The following is an 18,057-nucleotide window of genomic DNA, read 5'->3' on the forward strand; positions in this document are numbered from 1 at the left end:
AGGCACATTAACCCTCTGTGCTACATTAGTTAAGTCAAAGCTGCCACTGAACAAAACTCTCCTCACGCTCCAGCAGGTACATTAATCACTGGCATGATCTTGACACTTTTATTGTTGCTGGAAAGCTGCTAATTATACAAGAAACTTTTCTGTGCTTTTAAAACTGTTGCCTACGGACCCCCAGGGAATGTGTCGCGGACCCCTGGGGGTCTGCGGACCCCAGTTTGGGAAACACTGTTTCAGAGGATATCTGCTAAAAACAAATGAACAACAGACACAGAAGTGCCTTTGATTTGAGCATTTAGTTTTTGGGAGTTACTCATAAAATGTGATATTCAGAAAGGAAAATGCTACTTACCAGTATGCATATGTTCTTGGCATTTAGAGCTGTAGATTTATATAAAAGTGTATAGATCGCCATCTGGTGTTGGGCTCGGATGTTTGCACTTTGTTTTGGTTTTGGAGAAAGTCTTTTGTAGTCACGAGGTAGGTGACTCCTCCTTAGGACGATAGTTTGCATGGTCATCACCTTCATCTCCAGATTGTTTTGCCATGGAGGGTCATGATGGAGTTAGTAAGAAATAGAAAAGGATGTCCATGTGTAATGTATCCAAGTAAGATTGTTCTGGAACAGATAGAGGTATCTGGGGAGGCGGGTGGGTGTATACGAATCTACAGCTCTACATGCTAAGATGTTAATGTTAAGTAGCATTTTCCATTCGAGGCATACGAGATGAAGATCGTATACTTGTGCATAGACTACACAGCAGTTACCCCCTTAGCGGTGGCTACCTGTATCTGTTGCAGTAGTTTGAAAAAGTGTTCTTAATATAGCCTCGCCCACACTAGCTTGATGTTTTGCTTGCAATCTACACAATAGTGTTTTGTGAACGTGTGTGGTGTATGCCAAGTTGCTGCTTTGGAGATGTCATCTACTGGAATGTTCCCTCAGAATGACATAGATGCCCCTAGTTTACGTGTGGAGTGAGCCCTATGAGGAATGGTTAAGGTGCGTTTGGCTTTAGCATATCTTATTTGGATGCATTTAACAATCCACCTTGAATTCATGTTTTGGAGCTAGGATTGCCTTTATGAGGTGGGGAGAAGGTCACAAAAATGTTAGTCTTTCTAAAGGATTTTGTTCTTTCAATGTAGTAAAGGATCACTCTTTTTACATCTAGCGTGTGAAGAGCCTGTTCTGATACGGAGTCTAGTAGAGGGATAAACACTGGGCGTTCTACAGACTGGCTAAGGTGGAAAGCAGAGACGACTTTAGGTAGAAATGCTGGGTTAGTCCTGGGAACCACTTTGTTATGATGGATTTGGAGAAATGGTTCTTGTATGGTTAATGCCTGGAGTTCACTGACTCTTCTGAGAGATGTGATTGCAACCAGGAAGGAAAATGCTACTTACCAGTATGCATCTGTTCTTGGCATGTAGAGCTGCAGATTTCTACACTTTGCATTAGATCGCCACCCGGTGTTGGGCTCGGATGATTGCATGTTGTTGTCGTCTTAGAAGAAGTCTTTGTAGTCACAAGATAGGTGACTCCTCCCTTGGACGATAGTGCGCAAGGGCATCGGCTCCATTCTTAGATTGTTTTTCGCCATGATGGAAAATGATGGAGTCAGTAGAAAGAAAGGATGTCCATGCGTGTATATCGAATTAAGATAAAAACTGGAAAAGATACAGGTCCCGGGGAGGCGGGAGGGTGTTTAGAAATCTGCAGCTCTACATTGCAAGAACAGATGCATACTGGTAAGTAGCATTTTCCGTTCGAGGCATATGAGCTGCAGATTCTACACTTTGCATTGATTGTGCATAAGTGTCTCCGCTAGCGGTGGTCACCTGTGTCTGTTGCAGTAGTTTGAAAGAGAGTTTTAAGGACAGCTTGGCCTACTGCAGCTTGCTGCTTGGCTTGCACATCAACACAACAGTGTTTAGTGAAGGTGTGTGTTGTAGACCACGTTGCTGCTTTGTAGATGTCTTCTAGGGGAATGTTTTCTAAGAAAGCCATGGAGGCTCCAGGTTTCCGTGTGGAGTGCGCTCTAGAAGGAACTGTTAATGTGTGTTTTGCTTTGTGATAGCATTTTTGTATACATTTAACAGTCCACCTTGCAGTTCTTGATTTAGAAATGGGGTTGCCTTTATGTGGTGGAGAGAAAGCTAGAGTCTGGGTTTTGAAAAAACACTTGTAACTCAACAGATTGGTTTAGAGGAAAAGGAGTAATTACTTTAGGGAGGAATTTAGGATTAGTTCTTAGAACCACCATGTTACGGTGTAATTGTAAGAATGGTTCTTGTATAGTGAAAGCTTGAATCTCACTAACTCTTTTAAGAGAGGTAATAGCAACGAGGAAAGCTGTTTTCCATGTGAGAATTTGTAGTTCACATTTGTGTAAAGGTACAAAAGGGGGTCCCATGAGCCTGGTAAGAACAATGTTTAGGTTCCACACTGGAGAGGGTGGTAACCTAGGAGGAATAATACTTTTTAATCCTTCCATAAAAGCCTTTATTGCTGGTACTCTAAAAAATGACATATGTTGTCTGTTTTGTAGATATGCGGCAATGGCTGCAAGATGTAAACGTATAGATGAATAAGCCAGATTACATCTTTGTAAATGGAGAAGGTAACAGATAATATTTTGGATGGAAGCATCTAAAGGATCAATTTGATTATTATTGCAGTAAATGGCAAATATTTTCCATTTAGCAGCATAGCAAGCTCTAGTAGTGGTATTCTGGCTTCTTTAATGATATTCATACAGTCTGGTGGCAGATTAAGGTAACCAAACTCTAAGACTTCAGGAGCCAGATCGCCAGATTCAGTTGACCTGGATCTGGATGCCTGATGTCTCCATAGTTCTGAGTTAGCATGGATGGTGTCAGAGACAGTTTTTGGTGTGGAACTAGAGAGAGTTCTAGCAGTGTGGTGAACCACGGTTGGCATGCCCATGTGGGAGCTACCAGGATCAGTTTGAGAGACTGTTGTCTGAGCTTGCGTACCACTAGTGGTATTAGTGGGGTTGGCGTAAAAGCGTACGCAAATCTGCCTGACCAATTTATCCATATCGAATTACCCGTGGACAACGGGTGTGGACACCTCGCGGCGAAGGTTGGGCATTTTGCGTTTTCGTGTGTGGCAAACAGGTCTATGTCTGGATGACCCCACTTGTGAAAGAATGGTTGAAGAACTTGCAGATGTAGTTCCCATTCTTGAATCTGTTGTGTCTGCCGACTCAATTGATCTGCTATCTGATTGTGAACTTCTGGAAGGTGTTCTGCAAGCAGATATATCTTTTGTGGAATGACCCATCTCCAAATGTTTTGTGCGAGCTGGGACAGTCGCAGGGAATGTGCGCCTCCTTGTTTTTGTATGTAGTACATGGCTGTCATGTTGTCCATCCGGATTAGGACAGCTTTGTTCCTAATATGCACTTGGAAGGACTTCAGTGCCAGGAAAATCGCCAGCAACTCTAGGTGATTGATGTGGAGCACCTTTTGTGGAGCGGTCCATCTTCCCTGAGTCGTGTGGTGGAGCAGATGTGATCCCCATCCTGTGAGGGATGCGTCTGTTGTCAGTACTATCTGTGGAACAGGCTCGAGGAACGGCTGCCCTCTGGACAAGTTTTTGGTGTTCCACCGCTACAGAGAGCGATGTGTGCTGCTGTCCACCAACACCAGGTCTGTTAGTTGTCCTTCCACTGAGGTGCTAGACATTCCTGCAGTGGGCGTATTTGCAGTCTTGCATATGGTACAATAAAAATGCAAGATGCCATCATGCCTATTAATTGCATGAACACTCTGGCTGGGAGAGAGTGTTGGTTTTGAAACCTTGTGACTAAGGCTTGAATGCTCTGTATTCTGGCTGGACTGGGATAAGCTAGAGCTGTATTGGTGTTTATGGTAGCCCCTAGGTATTGATGTACATGGGATGGCTGTAGATGTGACTCGGTGTGGTTTATTGTAAACCCCTAGTTGTGCAGTGTCTGAATTGTGTGAGATGTGTGTTGAACACGGGGAGGCAAGATGGCCGCGGGTGGGGTGCTGTGAGTAGTCGCACCTAACCTCTCTCCCGTCTGACAGTTACACCATGACGGAGTTGGAGTGATGGTAATGGTGTCAGGACCTGCGGATGGCTATTGATAATGACAGCGAACTGGCTACAACCAGCGGGGATCGCGTAAACTACAGCTTTAACTTGCTTTTCGGAAGATTCTTCCTGAACCTGAGAGCGCTTACAAACAGGCTACTGTTGCAAGTAAGGAGCTGTTCAATATTTGGAGGCCGGGAGGTGAGCTGTATGCGGAGATCAACAGCAATGCCCACAAGGTCTGCTAAGACCGATAAATCAAAGATAGCGGAGGTAATTGCAGTACAGAAGGCACCGATGGCAGCAAAGAATCCAGGCGCCATAAGGAAAGCGGCGATTCCCTCGGTAAAGAAAAAGTCGGAGCCTAAAGGGAAAATGAGCGCTGAGGAAAACGCTACGGTGAAAAGCCGAGCTAACGTGAATGAGAAGCAACCAAGCGGGAAATGTAAAGGAACCCCCCTTCGACAGCCCACCTTACCGGAAACTTTTACTCGGCCAGTCAGTTCAGGGGCTGCAATCACGGCGGGAGACAAGGCTGATGCAGAGGCTGACAACCAGCAGAACGTCCTCGAGGACGCAGCGGGAGAGGCGAAGGCTGGAGCTGGATGCGTGGCAGACGCTGGAACAGCAGTTGCTAGGCAACCCCACTCGACAGACTGCATTCTCGAGCAAAACGCTGGAAACGCTGGAAATGATTTGCTGGATAAGCCTTCGGAGAATGTGGGACAGAGGGCTGCACTAAAGCACAATAAGAAGCAGGAAACAAGAGAAGGGGCTGCTGGAGTACCGGTGTTGGAAGAAGGAGGCATGCCGAATGGAGAGACAGGAGCTGGTAAGGGGGAGTCAAGGGGGGACGCAAAGGAAAGTGGAAAAGGCAAAGAAAACGAGAATGAAAATGAAAATTCTGACATGTTAAAGGCAATCATGCAGGTGGAGGCTGAAATACAGGCTAAAACCCCTAACCCTTCATGGGAAAGTTCGGTGAACTTGATGGCTGAGAAGGCAGAGGCTGCCTACCCCAGGGAAAAGGAAGATGTTTGTTCTCTGGAGGGAGATCTTTTTTACTCAGTTAATGAAGACTCTGACTCTGGGAGACAAGAAGGGGAGATTACAGAAGACGAGGGGGAAAAGGAGGAGGAGGGTGAAGACGATGAGGAAGTTGAGGAGGAGGAGGAGGAGGAGGAGGATTCGTGGTCTGCCTCTACTTCCTCAGGAACAGACATAGGTAAAGAGTCTACACAAAAAAAGAGGCAGGTGAGGCATTATAGACATGAAAGAACGCCCACAAGAGGTACGGACAGAAAACTAGATTGGGATTATTCGGCAACCTCGCAGACATACCAGGAAGAACAAGAGACAGGCTCAAGGCGAGATGAGGTATTGGGAACAGTCGTTGATATGTTGAAGCAGATGCAGTCTGAAGCAAGATCCACAAGTCGTAAAACAAGACAAGACTTTAAGAAGATTCAAAATACGCTCCGGAAAACAAACAAACTGTATGAAGGATTGGCAGGGAGAGTAGCTGAAGTAGAGGAAAGAACAGGCAAAATAGAGGACGACTTCCGTAGCTTCAGTGACTTTAAAACACAGCAGGAAAAGAAGGCGGATGACGTCCTTTGGAAAATGGAGGATTTTGAAAATCGTCAAAGACGCAATAACATTCGTATTTTGGGGGTGGCAGAAGGGCTTGAAGGGCAGGACCCTAGGGGGTTTGTGATAAAACTACTAAAGGGGGCATTTCCTGAATCCCAGTGGCAGTGGGAGGTAGAAATCCAGAGGGCGCATAGGTTCCCCTTTGCCCAACGTAAGGCGTATGGGGCGGAAGGAGGCACTAAAACACCGCTCCCCAGAGCATTATTGGTATATGTTGGGAACTTTTTGCTCCGGGAAGAAATTATCCAGAAAGCCACACCAAATAGTAAAAGAACTGCAGAGGGGGTCACCTTCTTCACCCGACCTGATTTCTGTCATGTGACGGTTGAGCGGAGGTGGAGGTTGAGGAAAATGATACCGCTGTTTCAGGCCTTGGGGTCTGAGGCATATCTGCTGTTCCCAGCTAGATTAAAAGTGATCACAAAGGGTAGAGTCAGGATGTTCATGTCGGAGATTCAGGCTCAGGAGTTTATCCAAGAGTTAGGAAAGGAGAAGAAAAAGTAGGGTCCTGTCTGAATAAAGTTGGATTTGCAGTAAAAGAGTTGTATGGGAAAAAGATGGGAGAGGGGCGCGACTAATGCACCCAGGAAGCGACCACACATAGGTCATTGCTGACCTATTTGCCTGTAGGGAGGGGGGGGGGGGAGGGAATAGGAAGGGAGGGGGGGGGAGGGGGACCAGAAAAACTAGGGAGATGTATAGGTTGGTCATGTTCTTTAGCACACATTTATTGTATTTTCAGTTTGTACTATGTATTGTTTGCAAGTAGAGAAGGGAGAAGATTGGTGGGAATGGAGGGAGAAGAATTTAAGGATGTATTTGGGACACAAGGAAGGGCTTTCACTAAAAAAGGGCAATGACATGTAAAATAGTTTCCATAAATGTGTGTGGACTAAATGATCCTAGAAAAAGGGCAAATGTAGCAGCATTTATTAGAATGTTACAAGTGGATCTGATATGCCTACAAGAAACGCATATTGAGGAGAAACAGATATATCTGATGAATCAATTGGGTTTTGATGTTCTTGCAGCTAGTAGACAAGGGACTAGGACCAGAGGAGTTGCAATTCTGGGGAAAAGAAGGGAGGTGATTGTAAAAAGAAAGAAGGAGGACAAATGGGGGAGATGGGTCATAGCTGAATTATGTTTTTAAAACTTCAGGCTAACATTGGTGACTGCATATGGCTCCACTGAGGATGATCCGGAAATGTGGCAATTTATAGATATGGAACTAGCACAATGGCCCGAACCCGTCGTTTGCTGTGGTGATTTTAACCTACATGATCCTATAAGCTCATTTATGGGTACAGGAGGGATATATAGTGGCAGGAAGAAGAAGGTAAACAGGGCCATCACTAATATGGTGTATAATAATCTTTTGGCGGATCCATGGATGATGCAACATCCAGTGGCAGATAGTAGCACTTTTTACTCAGCACCTCATCAGGTCTTGGTAAGATTAGATTACTTTCTAGTCTCAAAATCTTTGGTTAAGGAGACACTGATTGAAAAACAACCAAGGATTATTTCTGATCATAGCCCACTTATTTTAACAATTAAGCTGCCGCAAGTGACCCCAAAAAGATCAACATGGACTTTTGAGAGGGGTCTCCTTCAGGATGCAGAATATAGGAAGCATATGGAGGGATGGATTAGGGTTTTTTGGGAGATCAACCATGGCACCGCCTCTATAGGACAGACATGGGATTGTTTTAAAGCAGGGGTGAGAGGAGAAACCCTGTCTTATGTAGCGGCAAGACGGAAGAAGGAGAGATTGAGGAATGAGGCTATTCGACAGAAGCTGTATATAGAGGAAGGGAAACTAGCAGCTGCCATAGAGTCTAAAGCCAACCTGGAGCAGGTATTATTAAACTTGGTTGTATTGAAGGCAGAAGCGGTAGAAAGTATGTCCAGAAGGTTGGCTGAAAATTATATGGCTAAAAAAGGAGAGGCGTATGAGTGCAGTGAAAAAGTAGGGCATATACTAGCTGTCAAGGTCAGACAGCAGAGGGCAGCTGCAGAGATAAAGGAAATATTGGACCCATTGGATAATATTGTTACAGATCCGGACAAGACAAGGGATGTCTTTAGAATTTTCTATGAAAAACTATATACGCAGGAAAGTTCAGGGGGAGTAGTGGACATTAATAATTATTTTAAGGATCTAGTCGCAACACCTCTTACAGTAGAGGAAAGGGAAATTTTAGAATCGACCCTGGGGCTAGAGGAATTCAACGATGCACTAAGTACATTACCGTCAGGAAAGGCATCTGGACCTGATCAAATCCCGATTGAATTTTATAAGGTATTTAGAGAGGGCTTGTTGGTATATATGTTTGAGGTTATGCTGTATGTACAACAGGGGGGGCAGGCACCAGACTCATGGGGAGGGGCAGATATAATTGTTATCGCTAAAAAGGGGAAGCCCCTAACTCTCCCTGGATCCTACAGGCCAATTACCCTAATGAATTCAGATGTGAAGGTATATTCGAAGATGCTGGCAAAAAGACTTGCAGGGAGTATAGAACATCTGGTGAGCCCGGTGCAGCATGGTTTCATACCCGGGAGGGGCACTACGCAGCATATCAGGACTGTCATCACTATGTTTGATGCGGCAGAGGTGGCAGGCGACCCTATTTCTGCTCTCTTCTTAGACGCCGAGAAGGCATTTGATAGGGTCGCCTGGGATTATCTGTGGGAAGCCATGAAGTGGTGTGGTATCGGGCCAGGGTTTATACAGGCAATACAGGCTCTATATAGAAACCCGGTCGCAAAAATAAGAGTAAACGGAGGGCATTCAGACCTAGTACATATACAAAGAGGGACCAGACAGGGCTGTCCGTCTTCTCCACTACTTTTTGCTTTGTATATAGAGCCACTGCTTCGTAAATTAGAGAGAAACCCTGGGATTCAGGCTATGACACTAAATGGCAGCATCGTGAAAACCCTCGCTTACGCGGACGATGTTGCTATACTGACTCCCAACCCAGATATGGCTATGATAGGTATAGAAGTAGAGGCACAGAAATTTGGACAGGTTTCAGGTTATAGTCTAAACAAAACAAAGACTCAAATAATCTTGAACAGATTTGCAGTTAGCCAGGATACTAGGGTGGTCAGCAGTGCAATATATTTAGGGATTGATATTTCTGCAAATCTGGAGGAGATAGTCGAGTGCAATATCAAGCCTTTGATTGGGAAGGTAAAAAGTGATTTGGAAAGGATAAACAATCTGCACCTTTCATTGGTTGGCTGCACGAATGTGTTAAAAATGATGGTTTTACCCAAATTTTTGTATTTATTTAGGTCAATACCTTTAATTTTCGAGAATAAATGGTTTAGTATGTTGGAGAATGTAGTTAATAGATTTATATGGGCCCATGGAAAAACTCGTAGGGCTTATAAATTTATTACGTTGCCAAGAGATAGAGGGGGCTGGGGCGCACCAGACTTTAGGATGTACTATTTGGCCTCGGCTCTCCAGTATATCCAGGGACTGATAGGGGGAGGAGGAGGGTCATCCAAGTCTATCAATATGTCTGTGGAAGCCTACACAGCGGTACTAGGAGAGAACACCGTGAATTGCTTTCTCTATTTCACTGATTTGGGTCAGCTTAGAAGACAGACATATAAGACACTTAGGGCGGCACTCAAAGTATGGAGTATGTTTTTGAAGAAAACGGGCATGGGCAGGTTTAATAGATACACCAAAGTTTATAAAAATAAATCCTTCCCTGAAGATATTTTTTCTGATCATATAATGGCTGGTTGGGAAGTTAAAGGGATACATCAAATTGGGGACCTGATGAACTCCGAGATTATGGTACAATTCGAGGATTTGGTGAACATATACAGCATAAATAGAAGAGATTTTTTTAAATATCTTCAGATAAGGAGTTTTTTAAGAAACAAGCAAGGGGGGCCATTGGGTTTTCAACCTTATGAGTTGATGGAGGGGATAATTGCAGGAGAGGAATACTCTATTAGGTTAATATATGCTGCCCTGGCAAAAAATAGACCAGATGATTTAGATAAACATAGGGCTAAATGGGAGGAGAGGATAGAGGTTAACTCGGAAGTTTTTAACGAATCCCTAGAGCTAGGCCGGACCATGCTTTGTTCTGCCCCCTTGCAATCCCAACATTATAAAACCTTGTTTTCATTGTATTATACTCCAGCTAGAATTGCCAAGTGGGGGGGTTCAGAGGGTACTACATGTCCTAGATGCAACTCCATAGAGGCTGATATTGTCCATATGTTCGCAACATGTCCACAGTTACATACATTATTTAAGGACATTGAACGCTTCTTAGTTAATACACTAAGGATACAGATAACCTTTTCTGTAAGTTTAATTATGCTGGGGGTTGATGAGGGAAATTCACACATGGACTCGGGCGACGCAATGTTTTTGTTTATGGCAGCTGCTGTCTTCAGATTAATGTTAGCTAGAGTTTGGCTAGATAAGAGCCCTCCATCCATGCAAACATGGTTAGCAAATCTCATCGCTATATACAATCTTGAGAAACATATTTATGCTAGAAAAGGCAAGGCTGGGAGAACTCGGGGCCTCAAAATTTGGGGACCACTGGAGAAATGGAGGGCAGGAATAGGTTGATAGAGTGTAAATTGTTAAAATGCCAAAATATGATAGGTCCATGGTTTGGTTCCCTTCAATGAAATATGTTTATATTTCCCTTTTTTTTCTTTTTGGTTTCTTTTTTTGCATTTTTCTCTGGTTCTCTCGTTTAAGGATTTTCTTCTGATATTGTTAGATGAACAAATGTAAGATGAGAAAAGTTTGTTTATCTTTTGCTATTTTTTTTTGGTACTTTAAATGTGTGCTTTGTTCTTTGAAAGGTAAAATAAAAAAATATTTAAAAAAAAAAAAAGAGATGTGTGTTGAACACACTGGTTGAATGACTTGGCTTTTATGAGCCAATCGTCTAAGTACATGAAGACATGGATATGTCGTCTTCCGAGATGTGCTGCTACTACTGCTAGGCATTTTGTGAACACTCTTGGTTCAGTTGTGACCCCGAATGGAAGGACTTTGAATTTATAGTGTTGTCCTCCTAGCACAAACCTGAGATACTTCCAGTGAGAAGGATGTATGGGAATGTGAAAGTAGGCGTCTTTGAGGTCTAGTGTAGTGAGGAAATCGTCTTGTTGCAATAATGGGAGCACTTGTTGTGAAGTGACCATTTGAAAATGATCTGAATGTATCGATTGAGAAGCCTTAAATCTAGAATTGGTCTTAGTGTCCCATCCTTTTTGGGTATTAGGAAGTAGAGTGAGTAGACCCCTGTTCCCTGATGTTGCAAAGGAACTAGCTCTATTGTATCTTTTTGCAACAAAGAGAGAACCTCTTGTTGGAGCAGCGTAAGATGTTCTGTGGACATTGGACTCTGTCTGGGTTGTAAATTTGGAGGGGTAGCTGTAAGCTCTAGGCAGTAACCATACTGGATAATTTGTCTTATCCACTTGTCTGTTGTGATGGAATTCCAGACAGGTAGGAACTGTGTTAATCTCCCCCCTACAGGAGTGGTATGCTGTTGGGGGAGCTGAAGGAAGTCACTGTTTAGTGTTGGAAGAGGATAGATTGTTACCTCAGCCTCTTCCCTTTTTGTTATTACCTCTGTAACCCCTCTAAACTATCCTTTATTAGAGGATGCGTGTATTTGTCTTAAAGGAAGCTGAATTGTCTGCTCCAGCTTGTTTGGAGCCTCTTCTGTAGAAGGAGCGACGAAAGGAGCCTCTCGCTTTGGGTGGACTGCAGAGCTCCCATAGACTTGGCTGTGTCAGTGTCTTTTTTCATTTTTTTAAGAGCTGTATCTACTTCTGGACCAAACAATTGTTGTTTGTTGAATTGTTGATTTAAGATAGTAGTCTGTACCTCTTGCTTAAATCTTGAAATGCGTAGCCATGCGTGACGTCTAAGAAGGACACTGGTGTTTATTGCCCTGGATGCAGTGTCTGCTACATTTAGTGCACATTTAATGAAGGCATTTGATATAACCTTACCCTCTTGTATGACGTCATCTGCTTGTGCCTTATATTGGTCAGGTAGATGTTGTAAGAGCTTCTCTAGCTGATCATAGTGAGCCCTGTTGTATCTTGCGAGGAGGGCCTGTGTGTTAGCAATGCGCCATGCATTGCTAGCTTGGGCAGCTATTCTTTTCCATGAAGCATCTATGATCTTTGATTCTTTATCAGGAGGTGGGGCTTCGCCTGATGTTTGGGAATTTGTTCTTTTCCTAGCGTTTAAAACTACTAGGGTGTCTAAAGGTAGTTGTCCTTTAATGTAAGCAGGATTTCCAGGAGCTGCTCTGTACTTTTTCTCTTCCTTGGGTTTATGATTCTAGCTCTTACAGGATCGTTAAACACTTCTGGTGCATGTTTGATGACTCCATTAATCATTGGCAGTATTTGCACAGATTTTTGGGATTGTTCAAAAGTGTCTAGTAAAAAATCTTCTTCTGCCTCATCTGAATGGATGGTGACATTGTGATAGATGGCAGCCCTGTTAATTAAGTGTCCAAACCCAATATTGTCTTCTGGAGGAGAAGGTATAGATGGATATATATGTGGGTCAGAAATATCTGGTATATCCTATGGGTTTGGATACTCCCAGTTTGGTGAACCTGTTAGGTAGGGAAAGGAGTCATCTGGGTCTTTCCCTCCCCCATGCACTACTGATCATCATCAGCATCCTGAGGAGATGTATGTTGTGGAGAATGAGGTGGAGAATGAGGAGGAGAATTTTGAGGTGAAATGTTTAAAGGGGGAGAAGGAGATACAGGAGAAGAAGGGTGCACAGGAGATGTTGCAGAGTCCTCCTTCTTGACAGGCACTGGAGGTGTAGGTGCTGTATCTGACTTCCTCTTCCTGTGTGGTGTGGTGGAAACATGTCCTGTTTCTTGGTCTATGTATATCCTTTTTTTGCAAAGGATCAGGTCTAAAAAGCTCTTCTTGAGAAATTGCTTTCGGCGCCAATTTTTTCGGCTCCAGGCCTGGTTTCTGCTTGTCTGTAGCCTTAGGAGTTGTTGTATTTGGCATATTTTCGGCACCGAAGGTATTGTTTTCGGAGTCGAGGCCTGGTTCGAGGGCTTGGAGGCATCGGAAGCAGACTTTGTGGGTTTTGGCACCAAAGATTTTGGGGTGGAAGCAGGCTTCATTGGTTTCGGTGCCGTCTTGTCTTTAGGAGTCGACGGTTCCTGAGTATTTTTCGGAACCGGGACTTCTTTAGGTTTCGGTGGCGAGGGAGCTGGTAGTATCGGCACACGCGGTTTGCTCAGTATGGAGCTACCGGAAGGCTTTAATATTTTCTTCGGAGCCAGGCTCGATGGCGGGGCTTTTGAAGTAATGTCTCGGTCTCGACTGGGCTCCGAAGGCGGAGTTTTAACCTTAGTCTTTGGTTTAGAGGCTGGGGCTAGGGTAGGGGCAGTCGTACTCACGCGTTGACCTGATGGTATGGAGTCATCTGAGTTGTCTGACTCAGATACGATCTAGAGATCATTGGAATCTTCCTCGGGGACATATGGACCTTCGTCGAAGATATCCACCCGTTTCGGAGCTGATCTCTGCATGTCGCATCGACAGGCCTTCCAATCTCGAATGGGCTTCTTGGATCGAAAGGACTCACAAGCTGTGCAGCTCGACTCGTTGTGTTCAGGTGATAAACACAGGTTACACACCTCATGATGGTCACTGTGTGGAAATTTCGCTCCACACACGGGGCGTTTTTTGAATGGTGTCCTTTCCATGAGTTGTAGACCTCATCACGTGGGTAGGCCCAACGGCCCGCGTCGACGACTGCCATGGAAGTGATGAGGTTTAGTCTATGTATATTGAAGTTAAAGTTTGTTTTTAGAAAGTTTTGCGCGTCGAAGTCTTTGAAAAATAGATTTTCGAACCGGAGCAGAAAAGTTGCATCTGAACACAGTGGCAGAAAAAAACAATCTAAGGATGGAGCCGATGCCCATGCGCACTATCGTCCATGGGAGGAGTCACCTACCTCGTGACTACAAAGACTTCTTCCAAGACGACAACAACATGCAATCATCCGAGCCCAACACCAGGTGGCGATCTAATGCAAAGTGTTGAATCTGCACCTCATATGCCTCAAACACCTACTTTCCAGGTGAGAAATTGTGATTCGTATTTATGCATAGGTTTAAATGGAGGACCCATGAGCCTGGTAAGTACCACATTTAGGTTCCATTCTGGAGAGGGTGGAACTTAGGTGGAATTATTCTTTTAAGTCCTTCCATAAAGGCCTTGATAGCTGGTACCCTAAACAAAGACAGTTTTAAAGAATGATTTTTGACTAGGGACGCTTGGCCTGATTTATCACATACCTTAACCTGCACTACTTCCTACCACTTTCACTCCCCTCCCCATTACCTATTGGGCACTACGATTTGTTACTATGTCAACATATGCTGTGTGTATAATATCTTGTGCATTGGTACTTTGTGATTAAATAACAATGTACATGCGATTTGATTATATGTGTTCTTCAACTTGACCCTAAGCTTATTCTATTGTGCATTTACTCTGTTCTGGGGCCCCTTCCTTTTGTATTGATACTTAGCCAGGCCCCAGTGACTCCTTTGAGTTTACCCTTTCATTGTAACGTTGGTGAGACAAGGGGACTGGTTCTATTGCATGTTTTTGTAATAGGGTGAGAACCTCTTGTTTGAGAAGTGTTAGATATTCTGAGGACATTGGACATTGTTTGGGAGGAATGTTTGGGGTAGAGGTGAGTTCCAGGCAGTAACCATACTGGATAATTTGTCTTACCCACTAGTCTGTTGTTTTTGAATTCCAGACAGGTAGGTACTGTGATAGACTTCCCCCGACAGGAGTGGGATGGTTGGGGGAAGTGCAGGGAAGTCACCGTTTGGTGGTAAGGGTGGTGCGGTTGTTGTTGCCGCGACCTCTTCCCTTACCATTGTTGCCAATGTAGCCTCCGCGAAAATATCCTTTGGAGGACATTTTAGTGGGGCTCTTATACAACAAAGAGGGGTGTTCTGAGCCAATGGCTTTGGAGCCAGCTCCGTAGAAGGAGCAACGAAAAGAATCCCTAGGCCAAGGGAATTGTAAGGCTCCCATGGACTAAGCAGTTTCCGTGTCTTTTTACATCTTTTCTAAAGATGTGTCCACTGAGGGGCCAAAAAGATGCTCTTGATCAAAGGGATAAGTTAGAATAGAAAATTGTACCTCTTGTTTGAATCCGGAGACTCTGAGCCAAGTGTGCCGGTGCAACAAAATGCCAGTGTCAGCTGCGTCAAGCGCACATTTGATTGAGGTGTTTGTGATTAATGTCCCCTCCTGTATAAGGTTGTTGACCTTTTGTTTGTACTGGTCAGAAAGGTGTTCCATGAGCTTTTCAAGCTCGTCATAGTGAGCCCTGTCGTACCTGGCCAATAAAGCTTGGGCATTGGCAATCCACCAATGATTTGCAGCCTGTGACGCAATGCGTTTACCAGATGAGTCTATTAGCTTGGACTCCTTATCAGGAGGGGAGGGTGTCGCCTGTACCCTGAGAGTTTACCCTCTTGCGTGCATTAAACACCACAAGAGAATCCAAAGAGACTTGACCTTTAATGTAAATGGGGTAATTGAGAGCTGCTTTATACTCCTCATCTATCCTGGTGTTTAGAATCCTGGCTCTGACAGGGTCCTTAAAAACTTTGGGGGCATGTCTGAGCATGCCTTTTAACATTGGGAAGGTGTGAGTGGACTTTTGCGAGGGTGCAAATGTTTCGAGTTAAAAATCATTCTCCAAGGGATCTGAATGTAACTGTACCCCATGGTATTGGGCGGCCTATTTATAAGTTGTGCAAACACAATATTGTCATCTGGTGGTGACGGTCGAGATGGATATAGGTATGGGTCATTATGTAGGTCGGGATCCCTGTTGTAGTCATCCCAAGGGTCTACATTATATGAGCATCATCATCCCCAGGTGGATCTATATTCCCACCCCATCGGTATAATCATCCTCAGTATCTGACGTTTCAGGTGAAACAATATGAGGGGAATGTGTTGGAGAAATGAGAAGATTTGGATCAGCTGGATGAGGAGAAGGTGGGGTGGTGTTAGTACTCATCTCCTTTCTTTTTAGGTGTATTACAGGTTCTTCTGAAGTGTCTTTTTTCAAGGCTTGGTGACAGCTTTGCTCGTCTCTGGAACAATAGAAAGAGTTTTTTGTTTGGGATCTAAATAGTCAGGTACAGGTTGCATGGGTACAATTTATATTTTCGGTGCTGAAGATTTTGGGTCAAAATGTTCTTTGGACCGAGACTCTGAGGCTTTCTGTAGGGTCTTGACCTCCTTTTTTTGAATTGTAGGAGTTTGCGACACCAAGACTATTTTCGGCTCCGAAGATTTTTACGGTTCCGAAGGTTTGTCTTTGGTATGTTTCGACGCCGAGGGCTTGGGCGTCGAGGCTGTCTTCGATGTCGACGAAGAAGGGTGTGGCACATCTGTGGTTTTGTGCTTTGGTGCCGTAGTTGACTTTTCGGCACAGGAATGGGGTTGGGCTTGAGCCCGAGCCGAAAGGCTTATGTTTAGGTCTCATAGCCGGGTCCGAGGGCGGGGCGTCTGAGACATGTTGCTGGTATTTGCCCAAGCAGGAGGGTGTTACCGGAGCCTTAGCTTTGGTTGGGAGAGGAGTTTCGGTACTCACGGACCACTAAGCCGGGGTGACTGTTTTATCCTCAACGTCAGAGTTGTCCGCTTCGGAGACGGAGATGTCTTCTTCTTCACCTTGTTGCTCCCGTGGACATTGGGATCTGCTCCAAAGATGTCCGGAATCGAGCTGCTTCCGCAAGACATTTCGTGACGTCGTGCCCGATGATCGTGGATGGTTTTCTTCGACCTGAAAGATGAACAGGGCTCGCAGTTCTTGTCTTCGTGCTCCGAGGAGAGGCAGAGATTACAGACCTCATGCAAGTTCGTGTGTGGGAACTTAGCACAACACCCGGGGTATTTTTTTTAAAGGAGTCCTTTCCATTGACTGCAGGCGTGGTAGGCGTGGATAAGCCCAATGGCCCGCGTCGAGGATCGAGGAGTTGGTTTTTTATGATGCGCGTCGAAAGGGAAATGTGATCGAGGCAATACCATTGAGTGGAGAGGGATTGCGCGTCGAAGGGAGATTCGAAACCGATATCCACCCGTAGCGCAGCAAATCACATCTGAACCCGATGGCGGAAAAAAAAAATCTGGAGATGGAGTTGATGCCCAAGCGCACTATCGTCCTAAGGAGGAGTCACCTAATTTGTGACTACAAAAGATTTCTTCCAAGATAAAAACAAAGTGCAAACATTCAAGCCCAACACCAGATGGCGATCTATACACAAGTATACGATCTACAGCTCAAATGCCTCGAACATACAATACTCAAATTAAAAAAAACTATGACCTATTTGGTGTTTGGTAAGTGCACTTAACATTGTACCTGGACTGTAGAGGAGAGTGCAATTACCAGTGGCGTAGCTAGCCCACTGGACCGTAGCCGTCCCTGCGCTTGCCACCCTGCGGCCGCTGTAGTGAAGAGCGGGGTGGGGTGAATGTGCTGGCCAGTTTTCTCTGTTTACTGCCCTGCAGCAAACGCATTGAGGAGCATGGGGGAAGGTGCTTACTTTTGCAGCTAGCGACTGCAGGTAAGAGCAAGGGAGGCCGCCCCCCTCCCCAGCTACGCCAGTGGCAATTACTGTGGTGCACCGGTCGAGAATCATCACCATTTTGTGTGCTAAAATAAAACGTACACAAAATGGTCCAAGATTTTTAGCAGCAACATTATGTGAAGAGTTTGAGATGTGTTTCACTGCTTGGGGATGGACAGAAAAATGACGCGGCAGTGGATTTGGTAGAAAACTCTGTTGTGCACGGACGGTGAAGTGTTCACTACTTTGGACTGTATAGAAATGTTTCCTAAGGGAGTAGTGGTTTACGAAAAAATTAAAGTGATAAAAGAACCGACATTCTTCAGATGCACAGTTAAAGATACAATGTAACATAAACTTACAAACTAAATGATTAAAAATAAAGAACACTGCCATCGCTACTGATTTACCGCATTGCGGGTGAGGAATGTTTTTTTATTTTACTTTATGCAGTGACACAGAAAAAACTGACCATAATTGGAGCTTTTAAAAAGCTGGTGGAAGTAATTTTGTAGGATTCCTAATTCTTAAGTAACTGCCAAGACTGGATCTCATTTGCAGAACGTTCTTCAAACCTTTGAAGAAGAGACATAAGAACGATAGATGTTCTTATTTCTCACTCCTTGGTACTTGATT

The 18,057-nt window shown here is 44.5% G+C and overlaps 1 protein-coding gene across 48 annotated transcripts in view; it reads right to left on the bottom strand.

Annotated features, from left to right (window-relative positions):
* CLASP2 (cytoplasmic linker associated protein 2) overlaps positions 1 to 18,057 on the bottom strand; it is a 1,795,600-nt gene that overhangs the window by 136,296 nt on the left and 1,641,247 nt on the right. The gene's annotated exons all lie outside the window — the stretch shown is intronic.

Source organism: Lissotriton vulgaris, chromosome 4_1 (genome assembly GCF_964263255.1).
Source record: "Lissotriton vulgaris chromosome 4_1, aLisVul1.2, whole genome shotgun sequence".
NCBI lineage: Eukaryota > Metazoa > Chordata > Amphibia > Caudata > Salamandridae > Lissotriton > Lissotriton vulgaris.